Consider the following 15,605-nt stretch of genomic DNA (forward strand, 5'->3'; position numbering starts at 1 on the left):
CCCCCAAATTACTAGAACTCATACAGCAATTCAGTAATGTGACAGGATACAAAATCAATGCACAGAAATCAGTTGCATTCTTATACACTAACAATGCAACTGTAGAAAGAGAAATTAGAGAAACGATTCCATTTACAATAGCACCAAAAACCATAAGATACCTCGGAATAAACCTGACCAAAGAGGTAAAAGATCTGTACTCTAGGAACTACAGAACACCCATGAAAGAAATTGAAGAAGACACAAAAAGATGGAAGAACATCCCATGCTCATGGATCGGAAGAATAAACATTGTTAAAATGTCTGTGCTACCCAGAGCAATCTATACCTTCAACGCCATCCCGATCAAAATTCCAATGACATTTTTCAAAGTGCTGGAACAAACAGTCCTAAAATTTGTATGGAATCAGAAGAGACCCCAAATCACCACGGAAATGTTGAAAAAGAAAAAGCTCGGGGCATCATGTTGCCCAATTTCAAGCTATATTACAAAGCAGTGATCACCAAGACAGCATGGTACTGGCAAAAAAACAGACATATAGACCAATGGAACAGACTAGAGAGCCCAGATATGGACCCTCAACTCTATGGTCAAATAATCTTTGACAAAGCAGGAAAAAATATGCAATGGAAAAACAGTATCTTCAATAAATGGTGCTGGGAAAATTGGACAGCCACATGCAGAAGAATGAAACTCAACCATTCTCTAACACCCTACGCAAAGATAAACTCAAAATGGATGAAAGACCTCAATGTGAGACAGGAATCCATCAAAATCCTAGAGGAGAACATAAGCAGTGACCCCTCTTTGACATTGGCCACAGCAACTTCTTTCAAGATACATCTCCAAAGACAAGTGAAACAAAAGCAAAAATGAACTTTTGGGACTTCATCGAGATAAAAAGCTTCTGCACAGCAAAGGAAACAGTCAACAAAACAAAGAGGCAACCCACAGAATGGGAGAAGATATTTGCAAATGACACTACAGATAAAGGGCTGGTATCCATGATCTATAAAGAACTTCTCAAACCCAACACCCAAAAAACAAATAATCAAGTCAAAAAAATGGGCAGAAGACATGAACAGACACTTGTCCAAAGAAGACATACAAATGGCTAACAGACTCATGAAAAAATGTTCATCATCATTAGCCATCAGGGAAATTCAAGTCAAAACCACACTGAGATACCACCTTACACCAGTTAGAATGGCAAAAATGGACAAGGCAAGAAACAACAAATGTTGGAGAGGTTGTGGAGAAAGGGGATCCCTCTTACACTGTTGGTGGGAATGCAAGTTGGTACAGCCACTTTGGAAAGCAGTGTAGAGGTGCCTCAGAAAATTAAAAATAGAGCTACCCTATGACCCAGCAATTGCACTATTGGTTATTACCCCAAAGACACAGATGTAGTGAAAAGAAGGGCCATATGCACCCCAATGTTCATTGCAGCAATGTCTGCAATAGCCAAACTGTGGAAAGAGCCAAGATGCCCTTCAATAGATGAATGGATAAAGAAGATGTGGTCCATATAGACAATGGAATATTACTCAGCCATCAGAAAGGATGAATACCCAACTTTTACATCAATATGGATGGGACTGGAGGAGATTATGCTAAGTGAACTAAGTCAAGCAGAGAAAGTCAATCATCATATGGTTTCACTTATTTGTGGAACATAAGGAAGAGCATGGAGGACATTAGGAGAAGGAAGGGAAAAATGAAGGGGGGGGAATCGGAGGGAGAGACGAACCATGAGAGACTATGGACTCTGAGAAACAAACTGAGGATTTCAGAGGGGAGGGGAGTGGGGGGATGGGTTAGCCCAGTGATAGGTATTAAGGAGGGCATGTACTGCATGGAGCATTGGGTGTTATATGAAAACAATGAATCGTGGATCACTACATCAAAAACTAATGATGTATTGTGACTAACATAATAAAATAAAATTAAAAAAAAAAAAAGGAAAATAGAGAAAAAATTGGAGGGGTACTTGTTTGGCTCAGTCAGTTAAACGGCTGCCTTCAGCTTGAGTCATGATCCCAGGGTCCTGGGATCGAGCCCCACATCGGGCTCCCTGCTCAGCGGAGAGCCTGCTTCTCCCTCTCCCTCTGCCTACCGCTCTGCCTACCTGTGCTCTTTATCTCTGTTAAACAAAAACAAAAAAAAAAAAGAAAGAAAATTGGAAAATTACTTTGGGATGTCTGACATCTTATAAACAGGAGGTACAGAAAGAGAGAACCACTGAAACAGAGTGAGGGAACTATAAAAATAAAAATATGAGAAGGCATTTGCAAAACTGAAAGGTGCAAGTTTCCAGATGAATGACCAAATACTATGGGTATAAAATTACCTATATTGTAATATATGAGTGCGAGATTTCAGAATGCCATGGGAAAAGAAAAGGTCCTAACAACCCTCAGAGCTAAAAAATCAAATAGGCAACATAACATAGATTGAGAATGAGAATGGCATCTGACTTTGTGAAAGCAGAACTATATTTCGGGAGACGATGAAGAATTATATGCAAAAATCTGAGGGAAAATTATTTCCTAACCAGAATTCTATAACTTGCCAATCTACTAATTGAGGGAAATGGAGAATAAAGGCATTTTCAAATAGGCAGGGTCCAAAAATGTACTTTAAAGGCATCTCCTCTGGAAGCTGCTGGAGGATGCTGCACCAACATAAGGAAATAAGAAAAAAGATACTGGATACAGGAAACGGGGGATCTAACACAGGAGGGATGTAAGGTGATTTCCCAGGACGATAGTGAAGGATAATTTCAGGATGGTGTTGTGCAGGCCTATGGAACATTCAGTCCAAATTGGAGTAGGAAGACAGAAGATTCCAGAAGGGCTATCTCTTCACACTCTAAAAAATGTTACTGGTAATTTGCTTGATGTGTTTGAAAGTACTAAGAAGAAATTTAACTTTTGTTATGAGTTTAGGGATCAATCAGCAAGTAGTCGATATTACACTAAAAACAAAGAAAATACAGTAATTATGAACTCCAGGGGAAATAGAAGTATGTACAACAGAGGAAATATCAAAGTATGCTTTGTGGCTCATCAATAAACACTATTTACATCATCATAAATATGTCCATATTAAATACCTGTTTAGCCAGCAATTGTGATACAACTCTTTGAGAAGAATGAAAATAATGGAAGTGTGGAGGGAGAGGAGGTATTGGAGGTGGTGGTAATTAAGGGGAAAATTGTGATTTATACCTTTGTCTTCCATAGTACAAAATCAGTGTGTATTACATAAAATTGAAAACCAAGAAATCAGGTTATAAACTTATGGGGCAAAGACCCATAGTTGTGTTTAATAATTCCCATTTCTTTTTTGTATTTCTGGCCTTATGGAAAGGCTACATTTCTTAGCCTAGGTTGGGGCCATATGATTTGGCAATGGCCAGTGGGATGTTAGAAGTAATGTTAGCTTCTCCCAGGCCAAAACCTCACCCTCCACCGCCTGCCTGCAATAGAGGCCACATAACCCTGGAAACCATGAGTAGAGATAGAAGCCCTACAAGAGGGATGGTACCCTAGATACCATGAATAATTTTATTTATTAATCTAAGATAATATCTACGTAAATATATATGTTACTCATCCACGTCTACTTGGCCCCTTAATGTTTACTTGACACAAATACCAGTTTTAAAGAAATGGGACCATTATTGCCTAATGTCTCTCACCAGGCTTCTGACATTGCTGGGAAAGTATTTAAAGTTGCTAAAAAATAAAAATGGGGTCATTTCTCCTGCTCCCTACCCAGAGATAGAAGGGGAAGAGGGAAGCATGAAGCCGTGTATGACACCTGGGTCAATCCCCTCTACAGAGCTGTTCCAGAAACTCCGCTTACTACTTCTATTTACAAACTATTAACCAGAACCATGTCTCATGAGTATCCCGTGCGTATCTGTCATGTTTTTTTATGACCCCAGCATAAATAGGCTTGGTTCTGGAATTTAAGCTAGCAGTTGGGGCAAACTCACTAAAAGTGATCAAACAACATGAATGATAACTTCTCTGTGTATTAGAATGGGGATGAACCTTAAGCAACTATTACTTACTGGCTGCAGGCGCTCACAATAGTATCGCCCTGGTTTTCTATTCCTAAAACACATTGCTATCCTTGAATTAAACAGTATGTAAGGCAGAAGGAAGAAGCCAAGGGTAGCAGGGCTAAATTTCACAAATACATCTCTTTGCTCATTTTCCCTTCCATTTTTATAATCCTGTTATCTACCCCTCTAAGCTAAGGTAACCAAAGAAACGGAGTCAAAATGTCTTTGAAAAAAAAAAAAGTGTACCAAATGCCACCTGTCCAAAAATTTCCTAAGCTGCCATTTCATAGTTATTTTGCAAATGAAGTAATAAACTTTGATAACTTATAGTTCACTTGATTGTGACTCTGGCCAGCTTTCCAGTGAAGTACAGGATTCTTCGGAAGTTGAATCCTAATGATTAGTTTGAACTATACACGACTTGTCTTTTTTGATGGTGCCAATTTCCTGCAATCAGTTGTCATATTAATTTTTCATTCTGATTAAACCAGTGGACCTTACGTACTTAGCAACCTATGTTTTTCCTATCTTTTATTTTTATTTATTTATTTATTTTTGTTCAACAATGTGAAGCAATGAATGCTCTAGCTGGGTTTATTTAGGTCCATTCTGTTGAACAGTTATTTATTGGGCACCCGCTGGGTACCTGGAGAGCAGTAAAGCAGCGTCATAGCAAGGGCAGGGTGATGGGAGCAGCTCACCCTGAGTGTAGGCAAAAGGGGGTGCTGATCTATAAAGAACCCAAAACAGTGATCCAACTGACTAAAACCAATCTGCTTTTTATTATCACCATGTGCCAGCAATTCTAAACAATGGCAAAGCCTTTTGTGGCCCTAAGTTTTAAGCAATTACTGTGGATACTGCTGAGTTTCAGTAATATATATGTTAGCTTCAATTTAGCATATATGTATGTTTTATTATTATGTTCACTTAGCCAACATATAGTACACCATTAGTTTTTGATGTAGTGTTCAACGATTCATTAGTTGTGTATAACACCCAATGCTCATCACAACAGCATGTATGTAATTTTTAATACGCATTTTATTCCACATGTAAGTTAAGAAGGAGAACTCTCGGGTGTGTTGTCATCCCTGAAATGTATGTACTCAGCTGCACATATTTGTTTCCTGAGTAATTTTATAACAATTTGGAATTTTTCAAGCTTGCTTTGGGCACAGTGTTTGTTTTCAACCCTGCGGCATTAAGTATTCCTGTGGTCAAACAGTAGATTCCAAGAAGAATAGTAATAGGTAGGTAGGTAGGTAGGTAGGTAGATAGATGAGGTAAGTATTATAAAGAAGAAACAGAACTTTCACATTTCACATGACCACTTAGTTTTATTTGTGTTTAAAATTTAAAATGGTGAAACAGTATGAACTGCTAAGTATCATATTTTTGTTGAGAAAGTACAAGTATTTTCTTCCATATCTCCTCTGTGTGTACTCTGTGTCAAGCATCTTTAAGGGGTATGTGAATGACTTCTTAAAATTTGCTTTTACCCTTGTTGTATGTTTCATTACTAAAAAATGAATCAAGAAAATGTGGTTACTATTGATTATTACACGATTATTACTGAAAATAATGTTGCCATTTAGAGAAGGAGCTTGTTAAAGAATGATCCTCTCCAAGTGTCAAATATGCTAGGTACACAACCACAACAAAATGAGCCAGACAGACACTTGCTACCCTGTCCTTCTGATGCAAAGAGTAAATAAGAGATGAGACAAGAAAATACATGTGCTAATGTATTCAGGATATATTTTTGTGCACTTAGGTCTTCTCCCCCCAAGAAACATGGTCTTTAATGCCAAGTTGTCTAATAAGTCCAGAGCTAGGAAGAATGATTTTTGTCATAGGTCCCTTTAACTCTCTTAGTAGTGGTGTTTACAAATAGTGTAATGATAATTCTGCATGAAGTCAGCTTTTGTAAGATCTTCATTAAGATATAATTCATATACCATACAATTCATCCATTTAAAGTATACAGTTCATGGTTTTTAGTACATTCAGTGATAGTGCATCTATCACCACAGTCCATTTTAGAATATTTTCAGCATCTTAAGAAGAAGCCTCTTACTTTTTTAGCATTTACTGTTCTTTTTTAAGTTTTTTATTTTAATTCCTGTATAGTTAACATACAGTGTTACATTAGTTTCAAGTGTACAATATAGTGATTCAACAATTTTACCCTTACTCAGTGCTCATCATGATAAGTGTACTCTTAATCCCCTTCACCTCTTTCCCCCATCCCTCCACCCACCTCCCCTCTGGTAACCATCAGTTTGTTCTCTATAGTTACGAGTCTGTTTCTTGGTTTGTCTCTCTCTTTTTTTCCTTTGCTCATTGATTTTATTTCTTTAATTCCACATATGAGTGAAATCATATGGTCTTTGTCTCTCTCTGACTTATTTCGCTTAGCATTATACTCTCTAGCTCCATCCATGTCACTGCAAATGGCAAGATTTCATTCTTTTTATGGCTGAATAATATTCCATTGTATATACACACCATATCTTCCTTATCCATTCATCTGTCTTTGGACACTTGGGCTTCTTCCATAATTTGACTATTATAAATAATGCTGCAATAAACATAGAGGTGCATATAACTTTTCAAATGTTTTTGTATTCTTTGGGTAAATACCCAGTGGTGTGACTACTGGATCATAGGGTAGTTGTATTTTTTAACTTTTTGAGGACTCTCCATACTGTTTTCCATAATGGCTGCACCAGTTAGCATTCCCACCAGTGGGGCAAGAGGGATCCTTTTTTTTCCACATCCTTGCCAACACTTGCTGTTTCTTATGTTGTTGATTTTAGCCGTTCTGACAGGTATGAGGTGTTATCTCATTGTGGTTTTGATTTGCATTTCCCTGATGATGAGTAATGTTGAGGATCTCTTCACGTGTCTGTATGTCTTCTTTGTAGAAATGTCTGTTCATGTCTTTTGCCCATTTTAATTGGATTATTTATTTTTGAGTTATATCAGTTCTTTATATATATTTGGATACCAACTCTTTATCAGATATGTCATTTGCAAATATATTCTCCCATTCAGTGGGTTGCCTTTTAGTTTTGTTGATCATTTCCTTTGCTGTGCAGAAGCTTTTTATTTTGATGTAGTCCCAGCAATTTATTTTTGCTTTTGTTTTCCTTGCCTCAAGAGACAATCTAGAAAGATGTTGCTATGGCCGATGTCGGAAAAATTACTGCCTGTGCTCTCTTCTAGGATTTTTATGGAAACCCCTTATTTTTTAGCTATTGTTTCCCTATTCCCTTGTTCCTCCCCAACCCAGCCCTAAGAAACCACTAATCTACTTTGTGTGTGTGTAGATTTCCCTATTCTGGTCTTTCACTATATGAAATCAGATAGTGGTCTTTTGTAACTGACTTCTTTCATTTAGCATGTTTTCAAAGTTCCTCCATGCTGTACCATGTATCAGTATTTCATTCCTTTTTATTGATGAATAATATCCCATTGAATGGCTATACCAAATTTGTTTATCTATTCATCTGTTGGCAGACATTTGGGTTTCCACCTTTTGGCCATTATGAGCAATGTTGCTATGAACATTCATGTTCAAGTTCTTGTGTGGACCTATGTTTTCATTTCTCTTGGGTATATATAAACCTAGGAGTGGAATTATTGGGTCACATGGCAACTCTGTGTTGGATCATTTAAGGAACAGCCAGAATATTTTCTAAAGTGGCTGAGAGGCTTTTCACTGTAATGTTTGCCACTGATGAGGGCAAGAGAAGGTCCCACTGTATACATAACATGCTCTTTTCTGGCAGGAAAGGAAGTTCTCGGATGGGAACGCATACTGAACTCACAACCAGGAGATGTGGATCTTGATCTTGGCCCTGCTTTTAATTATCTGTACGACCTTGTGCCATTCATCTTCAGTGGGCACAGAACCTCTGTCACTGTCTATAAATTAAGGGAATTGGATTAGATGTTATCCAACTCTGAACCCCACCCCAGAGGATTTAAAGTAGGGTGACATTATTCAGTTAATCCTACAAACCATTGTACTCACATTCAAGATTTTATTTGGTAAAGAAATAGGATATGATTTTTATCTCTAGATTATGTCTTATTCCTGTAGAAAAGCAAAGATTTCCTGTTGTGGATTATTTCATTTTTTCCTTAGGTAGACCATGTGCTGCTTGTTCCATACACACAATTCCCACAGCCTAGAAGTATTTCCAATCTCTTTTTGGGCACAGGTCTTTTATTGGTTAGAAAGAACATCTTCACAGAACTGAAATTGGCTTATAAGGATGCCCAGTTGGAATATGTCACACTGGGCAGCAAAAACAGTTGTTCCTTAAGTCCGTGTTACTCAGTGTGTGGGGTCACAGACAAGCAGCATCAGCATCCCATGACAGCTTGTTATAAATGTAGATTCACAGGCTCCATCCAAGGCTCAGTGTGTCAGAATCGCCGGCGGTGGTGTCCAGCAATCTGAATGTTAACGAAAGTTCCGAGGGAATCCTCTTCACACTGTCTCTATTCCTGACTCAAAATTACTGCTTCAGATCCTATGCCTTGTGGTCCTGCACTTCAGTATATTATATTCCAAGCTTGTTTCTAGATATCTAGTCACTTTTTAGACAGACGATCTGGGCTTCACCTAAGTGTCTCTCGTGAAGGGTTTGGAGCTAAATGTGCTGGGTTTAGCAGCTGACACTTAATCCATGCCAAACAGATGATGTCTAGTGGCAACAGCTGAATCAGTAAACCTTGGTTTACTTTGATCTGGCCCAGAAGGAAAATCGCTTCCTCACTGGATAGTTTGTACGAGTGAGCCCGCCTGTGTGCTTTATTTCCCCCCTGAAGGCATTGCAAAAACTTCAAGCAGTGTATTTCCTAATCATTTTTTCTTGTATTTGTTTCTCAAGGAAGAAATATCTTCATACAACATGGAAAATGAGAAATATTTGAGTAATGGTTTACAATTCCAGAGGTGTTTTCGTGTGTCTTTTATCATTTAATTCTCGTGGGAAGCCTGTGAGGTAGTATGATAGCCCTGTGACTTTGCATAGAGCATGCCGAAAACTTTTAAGCTGAGCCAGAGTAGATGAACAGGTAGATCTCAGAAGATAGGGGTAAGAGAAGGTGACTTTGGCAGTGGGAATGGCCCCCACTCTGACCTATTCACATTGGGGTTCACCGTCCAATCCCGGGCCAAGCAGCAATGCCTAAGGATTCCAGTGGGGGTAACCTAGGGAAGCTCACAATCTATGCGGTCCACATGAAGTGACAGAGGAGAGACCGGGAAAGCCCAAATGTGCCAAATGGGTCACCAGAATCCCCACGGGAAGATCTGGCTCTCCAGCCTGACAACGGGAGACTCAAATCTGGGAAGTGAAAAAAAAAAAAACAAAACAAAACAGGGCCCTAGGAATCATTTCTCCATTTGTTCCACAACCTGAGTTCTCATTCTCTGCCAGGCACCGTGCCCTTCTCCAGGACGGCACTTGAGAGAAAAAGTGCAGGTGCTCCCTGCAACCATGGGCCTTTCAGTCTTGTGTGGGAGATGGAGATTAATGAATTAGCTCTGGCAATTAATGTATAATCATAGAGTCATGAGTTGAGATCAGTGCTTGGGGTAAAGAGGATTCACACAGGTTTATGAAAGAGGATCTGACCGGGTTGGGAGAAGGAAGACTTCCAGAGAAGTGGCTCTTGAGATGAGAACTGAGAGATCGAGTACGTGTCAGCTAAGCCAGCATTCTTCAGAGTTATTATTTTCTGCCTCATACTTTTGTAATACCTAAATTTGTGACTGCATCATATTATATATAACGTATTAGCATATCTATATATGTAGGCAATTTATAATAAATAAACATAGATTTGGAGGGATGTTCTTAGGCCCACCCTTAACGATTTGTGAGGCCCAAGGCATGGGGCATGAAATGATTGAATAGGAACATGTGTAGGTGGGTGAGAACAAAGGACAAAAGAATTATCATTATTTCTCCCTTTTGGGAAAACTGAATCAGCTTGAATGCCAAATAGCAAATATTTTTGTCCACTAAAGTATCTTTAAAACCCTCTCCCATCTCCACAACACACACAAGAATGCTAAACCTCCAGGGAAAACTGCCACATGGGCGTTCACTGTGGAGCTAGAACTGCAGCCCTTTATTATCTACTACTGCGTAACACATTATCCCCAGAATTAGTGGCTTCAAAATAACATTTACTATCTCACAGTTTTTATGGGATGGGAATCCAGGCATGGTTTAGCTGGTCCTCTGGCCCTGGATCTGCCACAGGCTAAAGTCATCTCAAGGCCCTGACTAGGAGAGATCTGCTTCCTATCTTGCTCACATGGTTGTGGCAGGATTCAGTTCCTTGTGTACTCTTGACTGAGGCCTCAGTTCCTCTGTTGGCCTTCCTTGCTTCCTTGCCACATGGGCCTCTCTGTAGAACATTTTACAATATGGCAGCTGGTTTCATCACAGTGAGTGAGTGAAAGGGCAGGAGAGAGTGCCAGCAAGAGGAGGAGTGCTAACAGGGCAAGGCAGTCTTATAACCTAATTGCAGAAATGAAGTTCCAACACTTTTCCCGTATTCTGCTTGGTAGAATCATGTCACTAGGTCCAGTCTGCACTCACGGGGAGGAGATTACATAAGAGTGTGAATACCAGGGGGGCAGGGGTCATTGGGAGCCATGTTCTCAAGCTGCCTACCATAAGTCCCAAAGCAATACTTGGAAAACTCAGCAGAAATGAGGTACCTAGTGTAACAATGATTCTATTCGCCGTCTTGGATTAACGTTACCCCTGAAAGTGTAAAGGCTACTCTAAACTTTTCTTAATCTGATGTATAGACATGTACACTGTATTCCATGCAGAATTCTCATTCTGGAGCATTGAACCCTAGCTACCTCACTTACTGCATTGTGTAGGACTTTCCTCACTCTGGGCTTGCCAGCCTCACTGGTAGCCTGCCCCAGGGCCTTATCACATCTATAGAGAACATATTTCCTCCATATATAGGCCTGACTGTCCCCTTATTTCACTGGGTTCTCTGCTTAAATATCACATCCTCAGAGAGGCCTTGCCTGACCACCACCTCTCCATCCACTCTTCATTCTCCTTTACTGTGCTTCCTGTTCCTCCATAATGCTTATCACTACCTGACGTTCTCTAACACACTTTCTGTCTATGCTTATTGTCTGTCTCCTCCAACAAACATGTACTTTTGGTCCTAAATTCCAAAGCCTAGAGTAATACCAGCACAAAGTTAAGTATCAATAAGTACTTGTCAGAATGGTGAAGGAACTTTTTTATTTAACACAAGGAAAACATGTACTTCAAATTTATGTTTGTATCAGATTACAAATACAAAACACATCCACCTCTGGTTATTAGGAATTATGCCATCATTTTTTCCTGCCTTGACAATGAAGAAATACATTATTAGGAATGGGAATGTTTTCAAGGACTTCTTTTGGAAAAGAAGTTGATATTTAGCAACTTGAATTCCTCTAACAGAATGTACTTTTGGTCTTTGCTAATAAATTTTCATTCACTGAGGAAAGAAAAAGACCTTTAGAAAATACTCCATACTGGGAATTATTGATTTCCTGATAATTCCATTTGCAATGATTTTCTATATAAACTTGGTTGTGTATTTGTTTGTTGTCATTGTGAAGAAAAACCAGTGAAATGCAAAAACTTATTGTCAAGATATGTTTTTGGTGGTTTCTACAAACAAACTTATCTCATCCTGTACTGAAAATTCACTTTGCTAAAGCAAAAAGATTTGAAAATTTATTCAGGACCCGTCTTAAATGAATGGCAAAAAGAATGTTCTTAGGTCAAAAGCCTCTGATGCTTTATTTATTTAGTCTGGCTCATCTGAGTCAGTATTTTAGGGAATATAATGATACATGAATCAAGACATGTACAAAATACTGTGAGATATTATGAGGAACACAAAGATAGGTCAGGCTCATATATAGGTAGATGGGCAGTAGTATAAAGTATAATTAAGAATGTGTTGTGAGGGGCACCTGGGTGGCTCAGTCAGTTAAGCGTCTGCCATTTATAAATGATATCATTATGTATATACATGGAAAATCCAAAACAATTAATAAATTAGTAGAATTTAACAAGATTGTTGGATATGAAATCAATGAAATCAATTATAGGGGCACCTGGGTGGCTCAGTCAGTTAGGCATCCAACTCTTGGCTTCAGCTCCGGTCATGATCTCGGGGTCCTGGAATGGAGCCCTAGGTCGGGCTCACTGCTCAACAGGGAGTCTGTTTCTCCCTCTCCCTCTGCCCCTACCCCCTGCTCATGTTCTCGCTCTCTCTTTCTCTCAAATAAATAAAATTTTAAAAAAAGAGAATGTGTGTTGTGGGGGCACCTGTGTGGCTCAGTCAGTTAAGTGTCCTACTCTTGATTTCAGTTCAGGTCATGATCTCAGGGTTGTGAGACAAAGCCCCTGGTCAGGCTCCATACTGGGCAAAGAGCCTTAAGATTCTCTCTCTGCCCCTCCCCCCCATTTCTCTCTCTTTCCTCAATAAAAAAAAAAAGGAATGTCTGTTCTGGAGTTAAAACTGTATAGCTTCAGCACACATTTGTTAACCTCTCTATTTCAGTAGTTACATCATAATGTTGTTGTGATGGTTAATTTTGTGTCAACTTGACAGGGCTATGGGATGCCCAGGTATCTGGTTAAACATTATCCTGAGTATGTCTGGGAGGGGATTTCTAGATGAGATCAACAACTGAATCAGTCGACTGAGTAAGGAAGATGGCCTTCCCCAATGTATGTGGGTTCATCCAATCCACTGAAGGCCTGAATGGAACAAAAAGGCTGAGTAAGGGGGAAATACTCTACCTGCCTGATTGTCTTCACACTGGGACATCACTCTACTCCTGCCTTTGGACTCAGACCTGGACTGACACTTACCATTATCAGCTTTCCTGCTTTTTCATGTTGTTGGACTTGGACTGGAATTATATCATGGGCTCTCCTGCTTCTAGACTTCTCAGCCTCCATAATCACCTGATCCAATTCCTTCTAATAAATGGAGAGAGAGAGAGCGAGAGAGAGAATCTATTGGTTCTGTTTCTCTGGAGAACCTTAATACAGTTGTTGAGTTAATTGAATAAGATAATTAACGTGAAGGGTTTTTTTTTATCAAAGTATAATTGACATCCAATGTTACCTTAGTTTCAGGTGTACAACAGAGTGATTCATAAACTCTATACTCAGTGCTCACCACAATCAGTGTAGTCCTATAATGTTAGCATATAACGTTATTACAATATTATCAACTATATTCCCTATGCTGTAGTTTTCATCCCTATTTTCCACACTAGTTGCACCACGCTACATTCCCACCAGCAGTGCACAAGCGTTCCCTTTCCTCCACATCCTCATCAACACTTGTTATTTCTTGGTTTGTGATCCTAGTTTTTCTGACTGGTGTGTGGTGATGACATCTCCGTGTGGTTGTGATTTGCATTTCCCTGATGATGAGTGATGTTGAGCATCTTTTCATGTGTCTGTGGGCCATCTGGATATCCTCTTTGGAAAAATGTCTATTCAGGTCCTCTGCCCATATTTATTTAGATTATTTGAGTTTTTGGTGTTGAGTGTATAAGTTTTTTATATGTTTTAGATATTAGCCCCTTATCTGATGTATTATTTGCTGAGATCTTCTCCCGTTCAGTAGGTTGTCTTTTTGTTTTGTTGATGGTTTCCTTCACTCTGCAAAAGCTTTTTAGTAGTCTCAATAGTAAAAGCTTTTTATTTGGGGGTAGTTCCACAAATTTATTTTTGTTTTCATTTCCCTTTCCTGAGGAGACATATCCATAAATATGTTACTGAGGCTGATGTCTAGGAGATTACTGCCTATGTTTTCATTTCAGAGTTCTACAGTTTTAGGTCTCACATTTAAGTCTTTAATCCATTTTGAGTTTATCTGTGTGTATGGTGTAAGAAAGTGGTCCAGTTTCATTCTTTTGCATGTAGCTGTTCAGTTTTCCCAACACAGTTCATTAAAGAGACTGACTTTGCCCTATTGTATATTCTTACTCCTTTATTATAGATTAATTGACCATATATGTGTGGGTTTATCGTTGGGCTCTCTATCTTGTTCTGTTGACCTACGTGTCAGTTTTTGTGCCAGTCCTCTTTTGATTACTACAGCTTTGTAGTCTAGCTTGAAATGTGGGATTGTGATACCTCTGGCTTTGTTCTTTCTCAAGATTGCTTTGGCTCTTCGGGGTCTTTTACAGTTCCATACAAATTTTAGTATTATTTCTTCTAGTTTTGTGAATGTTCTTTCTCTAAAGAGCCTTGGTGTTTTCCCAAATGAGAAATACTAGCCAGTCTACACTCCACGTGACTCCACTCAGATACTTTCTGACCTATGATACTGTCTGTAGGTAGAGTAACACATTGATTTTATGAGGTTACTAAGGATTTAAAGTGGGTCAGTGATATTACATAAAGAAAAAATCCTAATGCCAGGGTCAGTTCTTAGGGAAATTTAATAGAGCATGGGAAAACTGTGGAACAAAGAAATAAAATATATATATATATAAGAAAGGACAATGAGATGGAAGAGAAAGTCCATGCTATTTTGAAAAAGATTTTAAAATATCAAGGAGGGGGCGCCTGGGTGGCTCAGTCGGTTAAGCGTCTGTTTTCGGCTCAGGTCATGATCTCCGGGTCCTGGGTCGGGCTTTCTGCTTAGCAGGGAGTCTGCTTTTCCCTCTCACTCTTCGTCTGTGCTCTCCCTCTCTCTCTCTCAAGTAAATAAATAAAATAAAAATCTTAAAAATATAAATAAAATATCAAGGAGATATTATTAATGACCTTTGACACCAGATAAATGTGAGAGAAGTGAAAAAGAGAAAAATACTCATATGATGATAGGTAGAAGTCAAAGAGAGAGTACAGGAAGATTATGTGTACTCAGTCAGATAATTGAATGGGTCCTACTCTGAAAGGCTGTCCTTTATTTTCTAGACTCAGCAGCAACTGTTGTCCTTACAAAGTAGAGGTACTAACAATATCATACAAATTTAGCAAATAAAAGCCACTCATGCTCTGATAGCTCAGACCCCTCGGTCCCTACCTCCAGCTACTTAAATGGAAATTCTATAGGTAGTACCTTCCTTCATTTCAGGAAGAAAGGACTAAAGGCAAAGGACTAAAGGACAAAGCACACATTGAAAACTACCCTTACCAATCCCTCAGGCTCTTGGGGTTTTCTAGTCCACTCATAGCCCACCTGTACGCAGCTGAGGTGAGCTGTGGAAAATGTCACTGGGATGGTATCAGGAATGCTGCCAGGTTGCCAATTTTACTCTCCATTAAGTGCACAAAACTTCCCCAAGGGCTGATTTTGTTGATCGCATGGATCCTTGCGTGAAAAACTTGTAGAATACATTCCTAAAACATGCAGTTCACGTTTATATACTGTTGGTGGAAATATAAATTGGTGGAATATTTCCGAAGAGTGATAGTCAATGTATATAGAATT

Source organism: Phoca vitulina, unplaced genomic scaffold (assembly GCF_004348235.1).
Source record: "Phoca vitulina isolate PV1807 unplaced genomic scaffold, GSC_HSeal_1.0 scaffold35, whole genome shotgun sequence".
NCBI classification, from domain to species: domain Eukaryota; kingdom Metazoa; phylum Chordata; class Mammalia; order Carnivora; family Phocidae; genus Phoca; species Phoca vitulina.